We start from the raw sequence: 23,248 nt of genomic DNA, 5'->3' as shown, positions 1-23,248 counted from the left end.
CCAAGACATGCTCAAGAGGTTCAAGATGACCGAGTTGAAGGGTGTAGCCACTCCTATGGTTACTAAATGTCATCTTGCACTTGATCCCAATGGTAAAGAGGTGGATCAAAAGGTATATCGCTCCATGATTGGATCCTTGCTTTACCTTTGTGCATCTAGACCAGACATAGTGTTGAGTGTTGGTGTGTGTGCAAGGTATCAAGCTTCTCCTAAGGAGAGCCACATGATGGCTCTCAAAAGAATCTTTCGGTATTTGGTTGATACCCCAAGATATGGTATTTGGTACCCCAAAGGCTCAAGTTTTGTTCTCAATGGATACACCGATGCGGATTGGGCGGGAGACAAGGATGATAAGAAATCAACTTCCGGGGCTTGTCAATTCCTTGGTAGGTCCTTGGTGTGTTGGTCTTCTAAGAAGCAAAATTGTATATCTCTCTCCACTGCCGAAGCCGAATATGTTGCCGCCGCAAGTGGATGCACTCAATTGTTATGGTTGAGGCAAACTTTAAAGGAATACGGTGTCATTTGTGACAAAGTGCCTCTATTATGTGACAATGAAAGTGCCATCAAGATTGCCTATAATCCGGTGCAACATTCAAGAACGAAGCATATTGAGATCCGGAATCATTTCATTAGGGATCATGTTGCCCGTGGTGATATTGAGCTTATCTATGTTCCTACCAAAGATCAACTTGCCGATATATTCACGAAGCCTCTTGATGAAGCAAGGTTCTCTTATTTGAGGAATGAGCTAAATATCATTGATTCAAGGAGTATAGCTTGACCATCTTGCAAACACACCTTTGTCTCAAAACTTTATTTGGTTTAGATGTGGGCATGGAAATAGGGGGAGTGCGGTTTAAATTATTGAGCTATCCCTCCCCCATAATGCCAACATTAAGATATCATTCTCGTTATATCATATGTTGATATGTGAGCTTCAATGATGAGTAGTGGTTTGGACCCAAGATATATCTTCGCGGTGCCATGCCATAACACTCATATATGGTGGCCTAGGCCACCACACTCTTCTTTGTGAAGAGTTGGAGTAATTTGGATCTTCATTGGATTTTATTGACATCTCCTTGTTTTTATGGGAAATCGCTCACTTTTGGCCTTAATTTGCATTATTTGCAAAAATGAGTGATCATGTACCATCTTACAGTTTGGATCATCTGTCCTAAGCCTATCTCATCTAAGCCATATCCTCTTCCCTCTCCAAGTGCACCAATTCCCTGTCAAATTCCTTTTCTAGCAATATTTTCTGCTTCACCGGAAGTTCCGGTCGTTACAGCCGGTACTTCCGGCTGGATCCTTCCTGCCTAAATCTGCCCGCTGTTCCTGATCTGTTGGTGTGATTTTTGTGGGACCGGAAGTTCTGGCTCCAACGAGCAGAACTTCCGCCCTTACGATTCTTCCACTTAACCGGTCGGGAACGGGGAGACAGTTCCTGCCCCCCACTTTTCCCCCAAACCAAGATCTGTTCGTGCTCTCCTTCTCCCTGTGGCGGCTGCAACCTCTCCGGCCTGATCTGCTTCCTCCAGCGACCTCCGCCTGATCGGCTCCGTGGATTGGCATCCCCTCCCTCTCCTCCACCATGGCTCCTCCCGGTTTGTGCCCTTTCCCTCTCTATGTGTGGGTAGACCTCACTAGATGAACTATAGGGCATACTCTAGGTTAAGCTATGGTAGAATATCTCTAGATGCCTTTTCCCTACTAGATCTTGCATAGTATGTTGTGGTAGTGCAGTTCACAATGCCATTGCCGCGAATCTGGTGAGAAACTTCGCTGTCCTCGAACAGTTGGATGTTCCGGCCTGTTGCGCCGGAACTTCCGCCCCGGGGCGGAACTTCCGCCGGTTCTCACCGGAACTTCCGGCCTGGCCTGTTTTCTACTGTGTACTCAATATTCCGTGCAGGCTCTGGATTTTGACCTCCTTGCTTGTGTGCACTCATTTATCATCCCTATCCTGTTGGTTGCATCCCAGGTGGCTCCAAGAAGAGAGGAAGGGTCATGTGGATGAGATAGAAGAAGAAGTTGAGCACACTCGACCATCCAAGCTCACGGCTCGTCAACAATCGGCTCAAAGGCATAAGTCACCCGCTGTTCGTGGCAAGAATATTCATGTGTCGGTGAAGAACATGCAATATCTTGAGTACAAGGAGCTCCGGGATGTGAACCCTTACCTCACCCCTCAGAACAATAGGGTTGGGGATAAGCGTTTCCACAACAAGACTGAAGAGGAGATCTTTTATGAGGTCTATGTGCCATTCAAGAAGGGGGTAGCCCCTCAACATGCCATTGACACCGCCAAGATGGCCGCCACAAGATACTTTGAAGAAGCCTATGCTATGTGTGGTGAGTTTGGGCTCTATCCCATTATGGAGCTCAACAAGGACTACGACATCGGGTTGATTCAACAATTCTATGCCACCGTTCACTTTGATCAAGATGAAGCTAGAACTTTCCGGTGGATGTCTCATGAAACCCTCCTTGAGTCTAACTTGGCAAAGTTTGGAAGTGCTCTTGGATACCCTCGCTTTCCGGGCGTGGATGCAAATGGTTGGAGGTGTCATGATAGTTCATTTGCTCAAACCAAGGAAGTCTTGGAGCACCTCTATATCAAAGGTTGGGGTATTCCGGGCAAGAGTGCGGATCTTCTCCCTACTTGGGACATCATGCTTTGTGTCTACCGGGAAACCATTGGACCCAAGGGTGGCAACCTTGATGAGTTGCATTTATATGAAGTGGATCTTATGGCAAACTCCTTTGCTAAGAAGGGCACCGGTGAGAGGCTTGATGTGATGGACTACATCTACAATGAGATGTGGTCATGTGTGATGGAGAAAAAGCTTCCCTCATTTGCTCCTTACATTATGAAGCTCATTGAAGACACTTGGGTTGATACTTGTCAGACTACCCTTCTTCACTCTATTCCTCTCAACATCACATCTCATGAAGTGAAGGTTCTTAGGGTCAAGCGCCACAACTTGCCCATAGAAGATGTTCCCCCCATGGTTGAGAAGCCACCTAGCTGGGCTTCTAAGCTTGCTCGCCGCATGCGACAGATCTTTTGTCTCACCTCTTCCGTCAATCACCGTCAGTATCAGCAGCATGCAGAGGCCAAGAAGTCTCGGGTTCGTCAGAAGAGCATTATGAGGGCTCTAGATGTGGAAGTGTCTCCTCCCGGATCCGAGGAGAATATCACTCCGGAGGCTGAGTGGGTTTCTCACCATGGTGTTCCTCTCCCTCCAGATGGTCTCGAGTCGAGTCTCCTCCTCACACTCCACCCTACCCCGGCGCTCCATCGGATCTTCCTCCCGGCTGGGCTAACGCCGATCCTTGGGGCGTGTAGTTTCTCCTGTCCCTTTTTGGTGCCTTGGTGCCAAAGGGGGAGAGTGAGACCTTATTAGGTTGCTCTCCGTTGGGTATTTGCATGGGGAAGTCACAAGCTCGTGTTGTCTTTGATTTTTATCGCTTGTGATTCCATTTATCTTTGTGGTGTCGAACTATGTTCTTAGTTTATGTGGTTTGTGAACTTTATCTATGTGTTTGGAACCTTATCTATGTGTATGGTAAACTCCGGATGTGAGTCTTCTATGGTTATCTATGTGTGCATGATCTATTTATCTATATGCTTATCACTATGTTGTATTGCTAACCCATGGAAGACGGATGCAAGATATAGGGGGAGCTTCTTATGTATCAATGCTCATATATAGGGGGAGCTCCTCTATATCTCTCACATTCTTGTTGTTTACATTATTCATTCCTTGCAAATACTTGTGTTGTCATCAAACACCAAAAAGGGGGAGATTGAAAGAACATTTCCCGCCCTTTTGGGTTTTGTGTGTTTGACGTCAACACTAGTTATATTTTTATGTGTGTTGATGTAGACAGGTACAAGATCTCAAGATATATACTTGTTTGGTGGTATGGTATGTCTGTCCTGAAGGCTATGCAGGTTTTTCATTTCAGGCGGAAGTTCCGGCCCCTGCCGGCGGAACTTCCGCCCTGTTACTCCTCTCCGCAGACCATCAGCGCTCCTATCAGTTGGAATTTTCGAAGGTTGGCCGGAAGTTCCGGTGCTGCTGGCCGGAAGTTCCGGCCAGCGGAACTTCCGCCTAACTTCCGGGCAAGTTCCGGAATTGTGAAGTTTGTGGCTCTGGATGTCCAGTATGGTTTTCTCGGAATTCCGGAACTTGGCCGGAACTTCCGGTCACCGGAAGTTCTGCCCTAGTTCCGCCCCTACCTCAGTATGCCAGCTTGTCTGCTTCGGATTCACCCTGCCGTAACTTCCGGTCCACTTGGCCGGAACTTCCGGTCCCAGCCGGAACTTCCGGCCCTCCTGGCCGGAACTTCCGGTGTTACTAAAAAACGTCCACAACGGTCAGATCTGAGAGCTCCAATCATATAAATAGCTCTCTTCTCCAATGGGACACGTTGCTCAATCATTGCACCAAAAATCTGCCAAGCTTCACCACCATTAGAGCCACCTCAAGAACACAAGATTTGCAAGATCTCCTTCCTCCCCCAACCAAAGCTCTTGATCTTTGGAGATTCGAAGGAGAAGACACCGATCTACATCCTCACCGAAGCAATTTACATTTCCCCCTCATTTGTTTGAGGGCCCTCTTGCTAGTGTTCCTCTTTGGATCCCTAGTTGTTTTGTGTTGATGTATTGTTGTTGATTGTTGTGTTGTTATAGATTTGGGAGCCTCCAATTCGGTTGTGGATGTGTGCCCCAAGAACCTTGTAAAGGCCCGGTTTCCGCCTCGAGAAAATCCCTTAGTGGAAGTGGGCTAGGCCTTCGTGGCGTTGCTCACAGGAGATCTAAGTGAAGCCTTCGTGGCGGTTGGTTTGGATTTCGTAGCAACCACACTCCTCCAAACGTAGACGTACCTTCTTGCAAAGGAAGGGAACTACGGGAATCATCTCCGTGTCATCACGTGCTCCACTCTCGGTTACCTCTATCCTATTCTATCTCATATATATTGCGTAGCTATATCTTGCTTAGATTGGTAACCTTGTCATATAGGTAAATTCACTTAGTTGCATATCTAGAGAATTTACCTTTGTGTCAAGCCTAAATTGAAAAAGAACTAAAAATTGGTTAGCACCTATTCACCCCCCCTCTAGGTGCGGCATACGATCCTTTCAAGTGGTAGGATTTTACTACAACAACGTAAAGTGGTAGCTAATCAAAAATTTATGTAAGAAAAGTGGTAGGAGCTCATTGCAACTCGGTATAGATTTTTTTTCTTCTTCACATCATACATGTGAAAGGATCGTATGCCGCACCTAGAGGGGGGGGGGGTGAATAGGTGCTAACCAATTTTTAGTTCCTTTTTAATTTAGGCTTGACACAAAGGTAAATTCTCTAGATATGCAACTAAGTGAATTGACCTATATGACAAGGTTACCAACTAAGCAAGATATAGCTACGCAATATATAGGAGATAGAATAGGATAGAGGTAACCGAGAGTGGAGCACGCGATGACACGGAGATGATTCCCGTAGTTCCCTTCCTTTGCAAGAAGGTACTCTACGTTTGGAGGAGTGTGGTTGCTACGAAAGCCAAACCAACAGCCACGAAGGCTTCACTCAGATCTCCTGTGAGCAACGCCACGAAGGCCTAGCCCACTTCCACTAAGGGATTTCCTCGAGGCGGAAACCGGGCCTTTACAAGGTTCTTGGGGCACACATCCACAACCAAATTGGAGGCTCCCAAATCTGTAACAACACAACAATCAACAACAATACATCAACAACAAACAACTAGGGATCCAAAGAGGAACACTAGCAAGAGGGCCCTCAAGCATATGAGGGGGAAATGAAAAACGCTTCGGTGAGGATGTAGATCGGGGTCTTCTCCTTCGATTCTCCAAAGCACGAAGGATTTGGGTGGTTGAGGGAGGAGATCTTGCTATTTTGGTGTTCTTGGTGGCTCAGCAATGGTGGATGAAGATCTTAGGGTTTGAGCACCTTTCCAAGGTAGGAGAAGGGGGGTATTTATACCCCACCAACTATTCTGCCCGTTGGAGGAGAATCGCCGGAAGTGCCGGCCAATTTTAGAATCTTCAGGTCGACAGGCAGACCGGCAGTGCCGGGTCAGAATCGCCAGCAGTGCCGGGGTGCACTCACCGGCAGTGCCGGCCTGGAACCACCGGCAGTGCCGGGGTGCACACACCGGCAGTGCCGGCCCAGTACCGCCGGCAGTGCCGGCCGGGGATAGGCTTCTGCTTGTTCTTCTTCTTTTCTTCCTTTTTGAGTGGGTCGAGATTTACGCGTGGTATCTTTTCTCTATCTTTAATCCACTTAGCACATAATTAAATTGCCACCGGTGTTGTTAACAAACACACAAACCTCAGAGATCATGAAATGTTCTTTCAACAGGCCATCGCTGGACCGTGGCTCTCATCACCCTAATGTATTGATCAACAAAATATAGATACCCACACAGAATAGAGATTTGGTGCACATGGGCACCATTGCTCTCGAATTAAAAAAAAATCAGTTTAAAAAAAAATCTTGAAAAAGTGTATGTTGTTGATGATGTATCCCACAAACATGGAAAAATCAATTTCAAATACTTTATACTTTGAGGTACACAGAAAATGAAAAAGTGTAGATCTTAGTATACATTTTCAAATCTCAAAAATATATCAGATTTTGTCTTTTTTGTTCAGCACAAATTAAAATAAAATAAATGGATTAATATTTTGCACGATTATGACATCTATCACGGACAATGTCCAGAATTATTTTCAAAAATATTTTTTAAATGGCGAGAGAACTTTAGCTCCAGAGCCAAAAAGCACTTTCCCTGCCACACATCGACAACAGACAAGGGCACATCCGGTCCTGGTGACTATGCCGATAAATGGGCTCACGGGCATCTCTGCAACTGGTTTTATTTGGAACTGGCATCGTCTGATTAGTGAAATGGTGAGCAAAAACATTAGAGGCCCAGCGGAGCACGAGCGGACAATAGAGTGGGGATATGCAGTTGAAATGGGCTCATCGGCCACCTTTTTTTTTGACAATTAAAACACCTCATTAATAATAACTAGTAAAATGCCCGTGCGTTAATCTCGAAAAAAAAAGTAAAATGCCCGTGCGTTGCCACGGGTAACAAAACAAATAAAAAAATAAACTCGGTAAAATACAAACATCAACCATCAACAAACACCCTTAGAAAAATGTCATAGAGTTTACACAACTGTGCACGCCTTAACTCTTCGTTCCAAAGCATTCAAACCTAAACTCTTCATCCCAAATCATTCAACGCCTAAACTCTTAGTTCTTCCTCCCAAAGCATTCAAGCCTAAACTCTTCATGACAAAGCATTCGACGCCTAAACTCTTCGTCCCAAAGCATTCAACGACACTGAAATAGTTTGTATTATTAATATAAATTTGCAACATTTAAATTACTAAAGCATTATTATGATAAAAAACATCATTGGGTACATTTTATTCAAACATGATTTACAAATTAATTTCAAAAGTGAAAATAAAATAAGTACACTGCAAAAAATTCCTTATATAGTCCACATAATTATTTTGACATTTTTGTAAAGCCTAAAAATTGAAAGTATGCTGGCAAACAAACAAACTTTGTATAATAGAATTCAACTCAATTGTAGCAATTGAGACTTCACTATTTCGACCCCGGAGCGAATCACCCCTAACTCCGACGTTGCTTCGGTTGCGAAGGTGGTCAAGGACGAACATTGCTGAAAATGTGTGCAAGGTCCTTTTCCGGATCGTGTTTACCTCTAACCCTGCGATCATCAAAGGAATGACAAAACTCCCGGTTAATAGAAAGCATGCGAAAAAAACAATCAACTGGCATCTAATAAAAACATCTATTTTAAACCTATCAAGTGATAGTAGTAGCCAAAGTTAGTTTTGAAATAATGATACAATGTGAAATAATTATCGTGATACAAAGAAAAATATATCTGTTTAGGAGTGTCGGATAAAGAATCTCCCATGAAATACTCCATGAAATTTAACATCCAGAAATCATAGGATAAGCTGCATGATTACAAATATTTGGTGATGAAAATTGGATATATATTCAATAAAAAATTATAATTTATGTGTATATATTATTGTTTAAACAAATACTACTATCAAAATAAAACACAGTAACCATAACCTTTTTTCAAACCCCAATAGGCCTATAGGTACGAATCCTGTCCAACGGAGAGAACACCTGAGCGGTCCTGCCCCTATCATTTCCCTTGTCCCACATCACTCTCTTTCTCTCCCTTAGCTCACCTTTCCCCTCCATCCGATGCCTTCTCTGTTGTTCTTCCATTGCAAAGGACTATTTTCTCCAAATCGGTCAAGTCCACACTCAAATCCAGCCTTCCCTCCCCCAAATCCGGCCCTGGTAGAGGAATACCCTCTAATCTTTTAGCTATTTTCTCCCCAGCCGCTCGAGTTCCCAGACAGTCATGGGCCGAGCTCTCCATGGCTGGTCATCGATGGTCTCCCCTTGCGAGATGGCGTGCCTGGACGGTCTTCACTGCAACTTGCATGCCCAGAGTTCAGATCACCCCTTCCCCCATATTTTTGAACATTTCCAGCCTGGGACCTCCCAGTTCGCACCGTCCCAGCACGCCGGCGCCGCTCAGGGCCTCCTGGAGCTTGACGCAGGCACCGGGTGCTTCCGCCCTCGGCCTCCTCGAGCTCGACACCCGCAGCGGAAGGATTTGGGCGCTGCCACCGCACAGGCTCTCCGACAAGGAGCTCTGTCGGGTACACCTGTGCAGCATACTCCGTCCGTGGTGAGGAATCCCATATCCCCATATATGCTCTCTGAAATTATGTTAGTATTGAGTAGGAAACTTCACATGGCGGCTGCAGGAAACTGGCCATTCATTGGATGGCAGCTATTGAATTCTTAAAATAAGAAAACCTGATGCTATGCATTTATACAATGGAACCTTGCATAGTTGCATATAATTGTTCTACATATTATTTCTACTTATATGAACATCTCTTAAACAACGACTGGTAAATGAATGTATATCTTCAATAGGGGCCATGCATATGAGATGGATGCGCTTAGTACTGTCCATCTAATTGGAGGTGTAGATCAATATACTGTACTTGGCACGACAGCTGCAGATTATGCCTTGAGAAAATAACACGATAGGAGATCACCAGATGTAATTTCTTATGGAGGAGAGCTATGTCAGGTAATTACAAAATACGCTGCTCATTGACTGTTTGGTTATAGGGGAGAGGTAGATTCCTCTACAGAATATCTGCACATTGACTGCTTTCCATAGGCTGGGAGCCAAGTTTTGCCATCAATTTTTATATAACATCATTAGTGCTGATAGAACATCTAGTTGATTTATACTATTTGCGAAGCAAGGCCCAGTAAAACATGTACCAACAGCTGATAATGAACTCTTGCTAGAAAACAAAGGAAAAATAATCAGGAGTTTAGAGTGGTTACAAATGCAAATAGTTCATAGAATCTGGTTAAAGATAAGTACTATATAATAAGCCAGAGGTGCTTAGCATTTCAGGCGAAGTACTATAGCTGGAGGAATGCCACCACATAAATGTTCATGAATCTGAGAACATATCATGGTAATAAGATCAGTAGCACATATTTACTTATGTTGCCTCACCAGACATCTGAGTTTGTCGGTACCAACTATCCAGTGTTGTGAGCGCTGGTGGGGGTGATGAAGACAGATTTGTCCAGTGAGATCTGGGCGGTCGTGGACAGAACAAGTGATGGTCGACAGAGGATTGCAGAAGTGGAATTCAAGCCCAGTAGCGATGCCAGGGAGAGAATGCAGTTGAGAAGAGGAGGCAAACATAGGCAACACATGTAAATATCCCGGCTAAAAGCATCACCCATAAATCTGGTAAATGCGTACAAACCGGACACAATTGTCCCATTGTATACACACTTAATTGCTGACAAATCTTCTTCAAAGACATTTTCTTCCCCTCGACTTAGTTGCAGCTAAAAACTGAAAGATTGAGATTTATGCAACTAATTGATATTCCTGTGCAGAGCGTAATGGTCATAATACCTGTGGAGATGGCAGAGTAAGGCAGAATGCTAGGAGGGAGGCATGAGGTGAGGAAGAGCGCCGCTGCTGACGATGCCAATGTGCGTTGACTGTGTCACGCATGCGGTGTGCCTGGATCACCGCATCCAGCATCCATCCACCTATACCGACCACAACGTTGGGAGCAACCACCGCTCTCCTCTTCCTCCTCCGAGGTAACCATTCATAGTTTCTGCATCATACCTGCAGAGCCAAGTAAGAAAAGAAGCTTCACAATTGAAATAATTTGTGCCTATCACACAGTAGGAAATACCATACAACTAAAGATCGAGGGACATCAGCATGCATTCTCTTGGGCAAATGATTGGCAGACTCTTTCAGGATATCGGTGAATTGAATGTCGAGTTTAACCACAATACTAATATGTAAGTATTCCCACCCTGATAGGCTAGACAAATTAGAAGAACATGATATAGACAGTACAAACCAGAGAATTGCTACTCCATGTTTTCAACATAACAATACATGAAGTATTTAGTCTTGAACACTGGACACCATTTAGTGTCCTAAGCAGGCCAACATACCGAACAAAAGTAAAAGGTTTGTTAGGTATAAAACCAAATTCAGATATTTGTTGCGCATAATGTTTCCTCACCTGCAATTGCAAACATCACCAGACCATCTACACTAATTGCCTTATTGGGTAGATGGGTAGATCAATTGCAAATTGTTTCACACTCAATTTTGTTCTGTGTGGTTAGTGGAACCGAAGTGATAAACAAACTGAAGCGTTGGTTCTGTGTGGTTACTGGAACATGTTTATAGACTTGAATCATCAGACAACATACTTTTACTACTGAATGTCATCCTTACCTAACTAAAAAACACTGTTTTTTGTGTCAAGTAGTTATATGTATTCACTCATCGGCGTTTTACTACAAGTAGGCCAAGTAATGGTTGCAATTCAAGGAACAAACTACTACTTAGCACAACACCTAACTTGAATCAAACACATCAGTTCCAACAGATAGGGATATCATCTGACCTTAATTCGATCTCTTTGACATAATCTCGACAACAGTTGATATATTCTCTGTGTATGAGATCCTGAAACACCATTGTATATGCGATAAGAAGGATGATGGAAGCGCGTACTAAACCAAGTCAAAGTAGCAGAATGCATTATCTGATCCTACATTTTTGAGGTGCCATTATTTAGCTGAACTGAGAAATCACCCTTGGTCTCTACTTTTGATTTGACAAAAAGATTCCTAAACTTTCATCTGCAGATACGTTTAGCATAGTCTCTAACTTTGTTTCAATCCTGATATGAAGATTTAAACAATTATCTTGCCAATTCACTTCACATGCAATGCAAACCTAACTAAGACGATTTTTTTGGAGCCAACTAACCGTATCTTTTGAGGTGTCATTATTTGGACCTGTCTGGCGGAGCCATTTTGCTTCCCCGCTACTGGCGAACTGATCAAATAATCCAAGTGTGCTTCCCATAGAGATTTCCGTCAACACTCCAGCCCGTGAGTCTCACCTCAAACCGGACAGAGCACCATCGCGAACTGCACAAGAACAGTTTCCAGACCAGCAAGGTGAGTTTCCCCAAAGAATAAAGTTGCAAACATTGTGGGAAACAAAATAAGGTATTCAAGGGACTTGATTATTACACATGAGAAATTAGGTACTCCGTATTTCTAATTCCTCAGATCAAGTTGTTATTCTAGAGCTTTTATGAGTACCAAAATCCATGCACATTTCATGTACTTATAGTTTTACTAAATTTTGATGCAGTTAGATACTATGCTTTCTACTAAGAAGAAAATAATGGATACCACAAATTTTGGTACATGAACAAGACCACTTTTGAGTTCACAGATAATCGCATTCATATAATCCTATCAAGATCTGAAGTTTTCATTTTAGTAATCAACATACCATTAACCTTTTACAAAAAGGTTTGACCTACAGGAAGGTGGAGGGCTTCTAGGCACTCTATACTCGAAGTCTACCTTTTATAAAGAGCTTTCACCAAACAAGTGAATTTTTTTTACAATCTCATCACTGTCACTGGTTAAGGGGTAATCCCAGCAGCCTAATAGAAATACTATTAGGCACCAAAAAATAAATTTTTGAATATATATACCCAGCAATCAGAGCTTTTGAATCAAAGAGTGTGTAAGATACAAACTACATCCATCTGTTTACTACTTCATTCGTCCTAGATCATCCATAGTTCCATACCCCGCGATTCACAGCTTTCAGAATCAAAGTCTGTAAGCACAACTTTGAAAGTCAATAGAATCCTACCCATCCTACTATTGCAATAAACAAGAATAAAATAGTAGAGAAACAATGGAAAATAAAATAGTACAGAACCGATCCGGATGGAGCTGCAGAGCCGGGTTCCGGCTACAGGTGGTCGTCGATGGCCGTGCCGCCGTGGGTCGATGTGGAGGCGCCGGTCGTGCGATATGGACGACAAACCCATCGTAGGGGGAATCGGCAGCGATAGGCGCAGCGTCACGGTCGCCCACGACTCTGGATCCGGCCTCGTCGCTTAGCTGGAGACGCGTGAATGCGTTCTCATGTCCTGGCCGAGCTCGAGCGGAGGCGGAGTTGGTAGAGAGGCGACAGCCGAGGTCTTGTCCAGCGAGCGGGCGAACGGCGGCGTACAGACGCGTTGTGGAAGGAAGAGGCGGCGGAGCCGAACCCTAGGAAAGCAGCGACGCTTGTTCGTGAGAGAGGCAAGGATTCGACCAGTCCTAAAGGAAATCGATTTGCTGGGCTTTGGCCCATTTGGGCGCTAGCGAGCAGTCATGTAGAACGGGACTACCACGAGGACGATGAAAAGATTGGTCATAGTGGCAGAATAGGGAACATGTTTCTCCTTTTTATTAATACTAGTACAAATGCCCGTGCGTTGCTACGGGTCTCAAATTTTATTTCCTAATGTACATATATAGAATAGCATCAAGCCTAGTGAGCAACATCTTCAACCGAGAAAGGAATATCTCCTACACGGATACTATTCTGGTTACTCCAATAGCGATCATCGATTGAATCCTCAATTGCTCCGATATTTTCCACACGATATATAGTGCCATATCAGCGTTTGTCCAGGCGATCGTTTATGTCAAACATGCTCCAGTCCATGCTTCCACCACACACCAGGTTAACCTCCTTGCACTTGATGAAAACATGTGCTCTTTCCTCCTAACTTCTATAGTTATATTGCCAAAGAGACACTTGTTGAAGGGGAACAACCTAGACATTGCAGGTATTACACATAAATAATACTCCAACTGTAGTTCACAATTGAGATTTAGATTTAAAGAGAATGGTTCCATACCAACATGAAGTCCAACAACAAAGCTAGCTTGGGCATGATCGCATAAACGTGTGCAACAAATTTCTAGAGGGCAAGAAGCAAATATGAGTGAAGGGATCCAAACTTCCAGTTGTTAGCTGTTTCGACATGTCGGTTTTGGAGTTGTAGGTTAGTTAGAGGCTGTCAGACCGACCTTGAGCTAATTCCCCTCTCATGCTCTTCCTTTCTTGCATCGTCATGAAGAGAGCAACCTGCGACCGCTGCCATCGTCGTGGGCGCTCACAATCATCAGCCACCTACACCATGCCCTCTGCGTGCATCACAAGTCAAGCTCCCAGCCATCCGTCGACGTTGTCCCGCATGCTCCCTATGTTCATCGTTCCCGAGGTCGACGGCCCTCTGGCGTCTCTTCTCGCACGCGTGGCAAGCAGGAACGGGCGGCAGATCCCACCTCCATCTCGTCCCTTCTCGATCCTTCTCGATCCCCTCGTCGCGCCTCTCCTCATTCCAGTGCCCATCGACGCCGTCATGCTAGGACGCCACCTGGTCCCGCTCTTCACCCTTCCCTGAGGTTGAAGGCCCTCTAGCGCCTCTTCTCGCGCACTTCGCGGGGAGGAACAGGCGGTTCCCGTGTGGCCTACGACCTTAGTGAGAGGGGGTATAAACTGAACCGGTACCATGGCATGGCAGTATTAATGGATTAGGTGGGAGGGCAAAGCAATATAAAAAAGTTGGAATCGAAGCAGCGACCGGAGAAAATTCCTCCTTTTTAAGTAATATATAGTTAAATAAAAATGCAAATAAGTATAAGTACGTGAATATTGTATATAAATTATTTTTGAAAATAAAAAAATTGAACTTGACACGTTCTCATGAGCATTGGAAATCTAGAGTTACGAATAATTATTTGGGCTCTGAACTGGGGAAAAGAAACTAAAAGCAACATTGTGGCCCGATATATACACCACCCAATCTAAAAGAGCACCCAGAAAAGATGGGAGGAACTCCTGCACCCAACAGAGTACGTAAGAGCAGACAAGGGAAAACAATTCTCTTTGGAGGATACACCAAATCATCTTCTCTCGCATAAGTTTCTACCCAATGCGATTCAGAACAATAGGCCTTAAAAGATATTTGCTACAAATACATTTCATCATCTTTTATCGCACTACATGTCACCTCAACATGAGTGCACATTCACATGTATAAAAATATAGTGATGCATTATTCCAAAAGCATTAAGATACAGCTTCACTTGAAGTGGCTCTTAAAAGCTATAATCTAACGTTGAGAGCTATAACAACCCCCAACCGATAATGTCTTACTAAAGAGTACGAATAATCCTATTTCTAGCAGAGAACACAACCAGTTATGTCTACATGGATAATCTTATTTATAGCAGCCGGTAACATCGATATTGATTGATGTGATTTTTAGGACGTCCAACTTAACTATTGGTATACGTTCTATCTAAAGCATGTGCCAAGTTGGCATGGCATATAGCATTTGGCATGGAAGTTAATCACCATATAATGCATGTTCACAATAAGCTGCTTCCGGGGCAGCCAATTCAAGCCCTCAATATTTTCCGGCAACCATATACCATCTATTAAGATAATAAGGAGTTGGCATAAACAGCTACAACCAATTACACATATGAGCTAACAGTTCTAAGTTCCTAATCAATGCCGTCGGTTCTTGACAATCTCCCAACATATTCTATAAATAAATGCATTGTTTCGTGCAAGTTTTTCTACCAAGTAATTCAATCAAAGCATCAGACAATACACAGCTAGCCTGATACTGCAGTGCAAAAGGTGCAAAGTCTTATACCGTCTGCAACACCAATCTCAAGCATGTACCTGAAATTAATACAGAGGCAAAAAAACATAGAGCAATTCAAGGATTATGTCCATATGAATGGTTTAACATTTAGGTTAAGAATGTATTTGATGAGACTGATGTTTCATGTCCTAAATTAGAGACACTAAAAATATACCAAAGGAAAATATCTCTACCTAATAAATAAGAGGTCTGCATAATTTAGTCAGGAAGGCAGTAAGATAAATACTGGAAAGAGAGAAACTTACACTCATTGTAGACATAATGCACACATTCCATGATGGAGATGACACTGATGGAAAATTCATAAAAGCACAACATTCAGTTCACCATTCTTGAGGGTGTTGACCCGCATTTATATCCTGAAGCATGATGCCTTCCTCCCTGAGCATGTGATCCCGCCCCTTCCGTCGAAGTGGTTTTATATGCAGTCCATCTTTCACCGGTGGTGGATGAGAGAATGCATTGTCCTTCTTTATGTCAAGTTAATCATCATGGACAAATTAATATTGTATTACTTCATTGTGTAATACTCCAAGATGTGCCTCAGTTGAGTATTACATGTGCAGCGGGAAGAGACTCTTTTGTAATGGCATGCAACAACGCAGGTAGAAGAGTAGTTCAACAGATGTTACGATTCAGCAAACCACTGGAACAAATATAGCCAAACCAACATAAGAGAACTCCTCAAAATAATTTAAAAACACTCAAAAGCTTAATGCTAGGTCATTCCATGAATGTTTCACATTGCCAAACAACGATGGTGAAACCAAAACTACGCCAATTTGCTGATTGTGCAATTAATGAAGGGATATGTATAACATTGTTAGAGTTCTACACAACTCGTACGAAATACCTATGTCCTAGTATCAAAGTAGAGATCATGTAGGCTCATAAGGAAATCACAAAGCTCTTACCAAGCCTTAGATTAATTAATGGATCTTGTGTGCATTGTTTACTTACTTGACTGGAAAAAGACGCTCATTGTGAAGCCTACCTCTGATTCCATTTATTGTACCAATTCATAAAAACCAATATGCATACATACAAAAAAATAGCATATATAGAAGCATGAATTGCCAAATTAATGTTTTTTAGGAGATATCGATCAAACGGGTGATAGGAATTCCAAGTGTCTATGCGGCAAGTTTAAATATGCAAATAATGTATCACATGCCTTTCAGGCAACCAATCTTACATGGTGATGGAAACCGGAGAGCGTAGGTATAGAACATGAGTTATGAATTTCACAAGAAGGGGGAAAGGAATTCTGCCTTAACTCACAATACATAATATCCACATTTTACCTTCTGTTTTGAACTCAGGAAAACCAGAGGATGATTGGCTCTTCCAACAGACATATCAGACTTATGTAGTGGATTATGGAGCAAAATGATCATACCAGTTCTCCACGTCATGCTGCTTTGTCTCCAACTATGGGCAGCAAAATATTTTCCTTTTTCACTTCCTAGAAATTAATGTTTTGCACTATTTAACTTTTTCCTTCGAAAACGATGGCTTTCCATAACCATAACAATAATATGTACCAAAATACTATTAAGGCTGTAGTTTCACATATATGAGAAAATATGGCCAGGTTACTATTAAGTTACACAAGGTTAATTTCAGACTATTAAGTGACACAATACCTATATATATTTTCTGGTAACATGTAGTACTGAAACATGCAGAACTGAAAAATAACAGCAGTTGGATGGTTAAACTTAATTCTTTTTGCAATGTAAAAATGAATCATCACCAAGCATATCATATGTAAGTCAAAGTTATCCCAGAAAGAAATAGGTATATCACAGAACTGTTCTACTTACCTCTCTCGGCTCAGGCATACTCAGAATTTTTGCAGGTTCAAGCCATTCTAGGCCAGTTGACATTGCACGAATCAGGCAAGGATCGCTGGAAAACACAATGTAAGGATGGGGCTTACATGTCCAACTTATTTTATCATCACACTTTAAGAAATCGGGTGGCTAGTGGGACTTTTTCCAATATCTGGAAGAGCAAGTGTACATTTCAAATCAAAGTTTTTGCCTCGCTCTGTGCAGTGATCGGCTGAACACCAGAGATATGCTTCGAAGACGAAAATGCAATGTTACTGATGTCTTCCATTGCGAGATGTGCCCAACCAGGCGACTTGAGGACTGCAGCACCTTTTTCTCCAGTGCAATTATAGTTCCCGGATATGAAATTATTTACAAATTGGCTGGGGCCAGGGAACAACAATGGAGCAGCTGGTTGATAATGCCAAGAGAAACTTTAGTGAGCCTTTCTTTCTTGAAGTCATAATCATTTCTTGTTGGCATATATGGGAGCACAGAAACTTGGCTATCTTTGAAAAAATACTTGCAATATTCAGAGCATGGAAAGGGACCTTCGTTCATGACACCTCTTTGCATATGCAAGACGCAGCATGTACCATCCCTTTCAAGATGGATTGACAACCTTTTTAAATATTTTTTAGGAACTGTATATTGGTAAATAACGCTGATTGGGGGTAATAAATTGGTGTGGGGATCTTCCCCCACAGTTTCATGCTCAAAAAAATGAAATACATAAGTCAAATCTGGTAAAATTAATGTGCACCCAAGCTATGGTGGAACATTTCATATGTAAGCTAAATGGTGTACGTACAGATAAACTGGAGTAGTTTGTGTCTAAAACATGAAACATGAAACCTATTTCTGGATAAGTGAATACACTTGAAAGACGGAACATCATTCTACAGGTTTAGATAACAAAGTTATTTTTAGTTTAGTTTCCTTGCTCTCGCGAGAGAAAATATTTTAGTTAAATCTGAACTTGTAAAACCAACCACAGTTGACAAAAGAAGGCGGTTATTTATCTATATCTGAACTTGCCAGATGTGGGGGGGGCCCACAGTCAGCAACGGCGTCCTACTGACCGCAGCGACTGACGGAGTGATCAAGACAATGTGACAGTGGCACTACAAGCCACGAATTGTCGAAAGTTCTCGTAAGCACAACACATCTGCAAATGTAAATACCAACTCTATTTCAGTTACTTATAAGTACAAATATAAAGTCATGTTAACTATCTGAATAACAAAAAAAAAGTCATAAAAGGGAAAACCATACGCCCTTCATGGTTATATCTTCTATCCAATAACTTGATTGATGTATGTCAAGTTTTATGAAAGTAAAGATTAAAATAAACAGAGAGAATATTATCGGCTGCAAGTATATAATAGTACAAACTCACTTGATCTACCTGTATTTGATAAATGGCAACGTTATTGTTATAGATACCTGATCTCATGACATAAAGTGTAGACCATGTGCCTGATAAGATATGGCATCATGGTAAGTACAAACATTGTACATTCAGTTCAGATTGCATTCTCTGGGAGATCAAGATTAACATGTTAAGAAATCTGAACTAAAATAAACATGATGAATATACTCTGTTAAGTCGAATTGGGTATTTCATTGGAGTCACAGAAATGTGAAGATATCTAAATCTGAAGGTTTACTTGTTTCTCATGGCGGCGAAAAGAAAAGACAGAACTAAGTTTTGAGGGATACTCCAGTTTAGGTAGAAGCAATAAAATGGAAAGTAACAACATACTGACGCAATTATGTTGGCCGAAGCTCATTTTATAAAAAGAAATACATTTCCATCTAAAAGAAATATCATTTTCTAGGTTAGATCAAGAATCGAGCTGGTAATGATGAATCTGCACCCATCAACATTTTAAAAAACATAATTAGGCATTGAGTTAGAAACAGCAAAATACAACAAAAGACACATTGTATTTTCACTCCGAGCAAAGTTCATCGGTCCTGAGCTGGCAGGTTTTTATTAAAAATAACATACTGAACTTTTGATGACCCCTAATTGTTGCTTTTAGTCAACTTTTTATTGCTTGCCGGTGACAAGTTTTCTTGGATGTCATGTCTATACATAAAATATTGCCTCACGAAAAGAAACACATTTCAGCCAATCTTCAATCGAAGCCAATTAGAGATATAGGCCTAATACCAGGGGGCAATTTTCCCCACTGCTTGTAGAGTAACACACTGACTTTTCAAATCCACCTTGTGGCCCATATTCATCCGCTAATAGAAATCCCACTACATGTGAGCTTGGCTACCGATTCCCCTCTCCTAATCATCACCGGTAGCAACAGCTCTCACACCACCATTGGCAAATCAGGCGATGTGGGTCTCGCTTGCCGACGCAGTGGTCAGATCTTAGCCTAATCATCTGCATCACCGAACTAAACGAACTAATCCAGAAACAGGAACGCAACCGCAGGGTAAAAAAGGCTACAAAATGCAGTGATTTAGATTAGAGAGGATCAAGAGATGGAGTAAGGGACACACCTGTGGGGCACGAGGTGGGTGGGGATGCAGGAGTGCCCGAAGCGATGGGTCGGCGACCTCGGTGGTGGCGGCGGCGACAACAGGGACACACGGCGGAGGCCGACCGTCGGTGTTGGGTGTGCAGGATAGCATGTTCGGCGGTGGGGGCGGCACGTGCCGGATTGCACCGGAGGATGCAGCCGCCTTGTCTCCAACCTCATCGTCGTTGTCGTAGGGGGCAACGGGCGAGCGGCGAGCAGCGGTGGTAGGGGGCAAGCGGCGAGCAGCGGTGGTAGGGGGCGAGCAGCGGGAGCGGGGACGAGCAGGACAACATCGGCGGCCTGCCCTCTGGCTGTGGTGTTCGTGCGGCGGCCTCGGGTGTATCTCCAGATCCCGATCCAGAGATTGAAGTTGGGGCCAGATGAGGAGATTGTGTGTTAGGCGGGCCCACCTGTCGGCGCTGGTTAGACGAAATGTTGGACGACGAAACTGCTGGTCGTAGTGGTGTGTTGGTAGAATAGGGCACACATTCCTCCTTTTTAAGTACTGTAGATGTAGATATATATAATAATAGTCAGCAAGCCGCCTCATTAAAAACCTTCCAGCCTCTTTAGGTACCCTGGTAATGAAAAGAGTGCGAATTTTTTTTGCTGGCATCAAAGATTACATAATCGAAACATCCTCTGCTAGCACACTAAGAATAAAATCAGGAGGGTCTTCAAGCCAATCAATCGACTCAGCTGAATGTCTAACTAGTTCATGTGCAGCCATATTAGCCTCCCTAGAAGGGTGAGAAAGCTGAGTTTCAGTAAAACTACGGCATAAGAAGGAGCACTCCTCATAGATAGCTGCCGCTGGACCAAGAGAACAATCCACCTTGAGATAACGATCCACACTGTCAGTGCTCACTCGGTGGAGGACCTGCTACTCTGCGAGGCGCTGGAGTGCTGGACTCGACTGCTGTCATTTTTTTTCTTCTGGTCGTATATCCCCTCGGTGCATTCAGTCAGAAAATTATGAAAAGATTGCAAGGACGCAAACAAAAATAACGAAACAAATGCCTTGCGCGATACGCTGTTTCTTAAGATTCTTTCAGAGGCAGAAATGCAACGACAAATTTTGAAATCTGGAACAATAGGCAGACTGCAGGTTTTTCGGCGAGATTTCTGCATAATTCTTAATTCAGATAGCAACGTAATACTGCCTGTGTGTTGGCCTCATCACTAGCATTTCCTGGCTTCCTGCTCATGAGCGGGACAAGATTGCTTGCATCTGCAAGACAGGGACAACAATTATATGGAGCAAGACGATCAACAGGAAAGCCGCATCGCAAAGTAGAATATGTAGCTGGTTCAGGTTACAAGGGGCGGCGACCCGTCTTCGTTTGTGCCACCGTCGAGAAGGCGTAGCATCAAAGCAGCTCTAACCTTTTGGCAACAGGATCGATCGGCGAACTTGAAATGCATTGGTGCCAATTTTTTGGACATGACCAAAAGAAAATCTTCTTCGTATGGTTGCCATTTTTTCGCACGGTAACTCTCTCTTGTCCATTTTAGCTAATTTTTGTTGGCAACTTTAACCAATTCATAGGCATGCAAAAATTTTACTAATATTTCGACTAGCAAGAATTTTGGTATGGCAGATTTGGGCTGAAATAACACGCCTCATATCCACACAGAAAATTAAAACGGCAATGGATAGGTACAACAGAACTATGTCACGTAAAAGAAGTTGTGTCTTTAGTTTGAAAGCATACATGGTTAACTAGACATCGGACTTAGGGCTCATAAGATTATAAAAAAAGTCAGCAATAAAGAAAACACGTGATTGCAATGTCGTGCACACTTCGATCGTATGTGACTTCATATGCGCTAAAGTTTGTTTGATTCAAAAATACATGAAAACTAGAAAATCTTATTAAAAAAATGTCTGGTGGACGTTAGAGTTCCTCTTAAATCTAGTGCAAATGATCCATTTTAGAAAAAAATCTTATGAAATTCCTTCATCAAATCACACAACAATCCTAGGGAACATTCATAGGGATTTGAATCCTCCAAAAATTCCATGAAAATCACTTGAATCAAAGGATCAAGCTTTTTTGGAGTATGTGTGTAATCTGTAGATTTGCTGAACCCTAGCATCTGCAAGATGAATAGCGCACACATTTTTTTTTTTGAGAAAAAGAGCTCCACCTTTATTCAACTCAAAGTTATTGTTTTACAAACACCTTCAGGTGGATTAATAAGCCAAACATGGCGACCTAAGCTATCATGAATGGAAGATCTAGCTAGGTTGTGAGCATCAACATTAGACTGCCGATTCTCATGCTTCACCTCGAGAGCAGTTAGAGCTGCTCCCGCCTCCTTTATTTCCCGTACAATCTGTCCATAAACACCATGGACCTCTCCTTCTCTGATCGCACGTACAACATTGGCGCAGTCACTCGCTAGACGGACTCGTCTCAGGTAAAGATCCTGTGCCAGCGCCAAGCCTTCCCTACAAGCCGCCGCCTCCATTGTCTCCGGGTCGCACACTCCCTCAACTACTAGGGTCGAGGCGCCCAGAAAAACTCCTCCTTCATCCCGTGCTACAGCAGCCACGGATGCCATGCTTGAATTCTTGGATAATGCCGCGTCCACTTTAATTTTTCTCATACCTGTTGGGGGAGGAATCCACCTAGGTGCAGGCCGCACCGCAGCCACCTTCTGCTTCATTGGAGCAACAATCATTAAATCGTCAATGAATCTTTGAATGAAGCTAAAAGTAGTCAGAGGGCTCTGGAAGATATCCTCGTGCAGCGCTTTCCGTCGCGCATGCCATATCGACCATAATGTGACCACCACCCTTGTGATGTCTGCGTGAGATGCCGAGTGAAAAACAGAAACGAGCCAGCTCTTCGCATCTTGTTCTTGAGTTTGGATTACCAACTCAACTATCTCCTCCGGCAATAACGCCCACACACACCTTGCCATGTTACACTCGATGAGCGAATGTCGCCACGAGTCAGGGGAGCCACATAGGGCAATGAATAGCGCACACATGCACATATATACTAGGAACCAGTACTGTTTGACACACTCGGGCATGGACAGCTCGGCTAGGCCTGAAAATTCCAGGCATGGGTGGGCTTCACCAACGTTGCGCGGTCCAGGCTTTACATTGGTGGTTTAATGAGGAGGCCTGGCCCAAGGCCTGAAGGCCAAACGGGCTTTATATGCTACGATCAGGCTTGGGCTACATATTTAGGCCTGATGGTCAGGTGGAGCCTAGGTATGTAGTGTCAGGCTTTTGGCAAATCCTATACACCGACCAGGTCGGCCGCTACCGCGCGCGCGGACCCCCCGCGCACGGTATGGGCCGGCCTGGTCGGCCCAGTTCGTCTCTTTTTCCTGTTTTCTCTTTCTCTTTCTTTCTTTTCTTTTCTTTTTTCTTTTCTTTCCATTTCTTTTTTTATTTTCAGTTCCTTTTTGTTTCTTTTTTTATATTTATTTCTATTCAAATTTGAAAATATTTCAAATTCAGAAAAAATTCAAAATTGAAAACTGTTCAAAATTTTAAAAATATTCAAATTTAAAAAACGTTAAAATTTTAAAACCGTTTAAATACAAAGAATTGTTCAAATTTGAAATCCGTTCAAATTTTAGAAATGTTCAAATACAAAAAAATTCAAA

The 23,248-nt window shown here is 43.0% G+C and overlaps 2 long non-coding RNA genes across 5 annotated transcripts; one reads left to right on the top strand and one right to left on the bottom strand.

The window, feature by feature from the left end:
- Window positions 1–7,451: 7,451 nt before the first annotated feature.
- Window positions 7,452–11,604, bottom strand: LOC127344943 (uncharacterized). Of its 2 annotated transcripts, XR_007878314.2 has the most exons (5): window positions 11,466–11,604; window positions 11,098–11,159; window positions 10,074–10,295; window positions 8,168–8,832; window positions 7,456–7,787 (listed from the first exon to the last, which is right to left on the bottom strand). It is a non-coding gene; the product is annotated as an uncharacterized lncRNA (long non-coding RNA). The 2 variants fall into 2 exon arrangements; XR_007878315.2 differs by lacking the exon at window positions 8,168–8,832 and having other exon boundaries at window positions 7,452–7,787.
- On the top strand, window positions 8,674–17,638 carry LOC127344944 (uncharacterized). Of its 3 annotated transcripts, none has more exons than XR_007878318.2 (5): window positions 8,674–8,801; window positions 9,056–10,267; window positions 10,356–11,659; window positions 17,102–17,165; window positions 17,301–17,638. It is a non-coding gene; the product is annotated as an uncharacterized lncRNA (long non-coding RNA). The 3 variants fall into 3 exon arrangements; XR_007878320.1 differs by lacking the exon at window positions 8,674–8,801 and having other exon boundaries at window positions 8,832–9,215; window positions 9,694–10,267; XR_007878319.1 differs by lacking the exon at window positions 8,674–8,801 and having other exon boundaries at window positions 8,832–9,618; window positions 9,694–10,267.
- The last annotated feature ends 5,610 nt before the right edge of the window (window positions 17,639–23,248 follow it).

The sequence above is a fragment of the Lolium perenne genome, chromosome 6, assembly GCF_019359855.2.
Source record: "Lolium perenne isolate Kyuss_39 chromosome 6, Kyuss_2.0, whole genome shotgun sequence".
In the NCBI taxonomy this organism is placed as follows: Eukaryota; Viridiplantae; Streptophyta; class Magnoliopsida; order Poales; family Poaceae; genus Lolium; species Lolium perenne.
The sequence above is the reverse complement of the archived record's forward strand: the minus strand, read 5'-3'. Positions and strand labels throughout refer to the sequence as shown.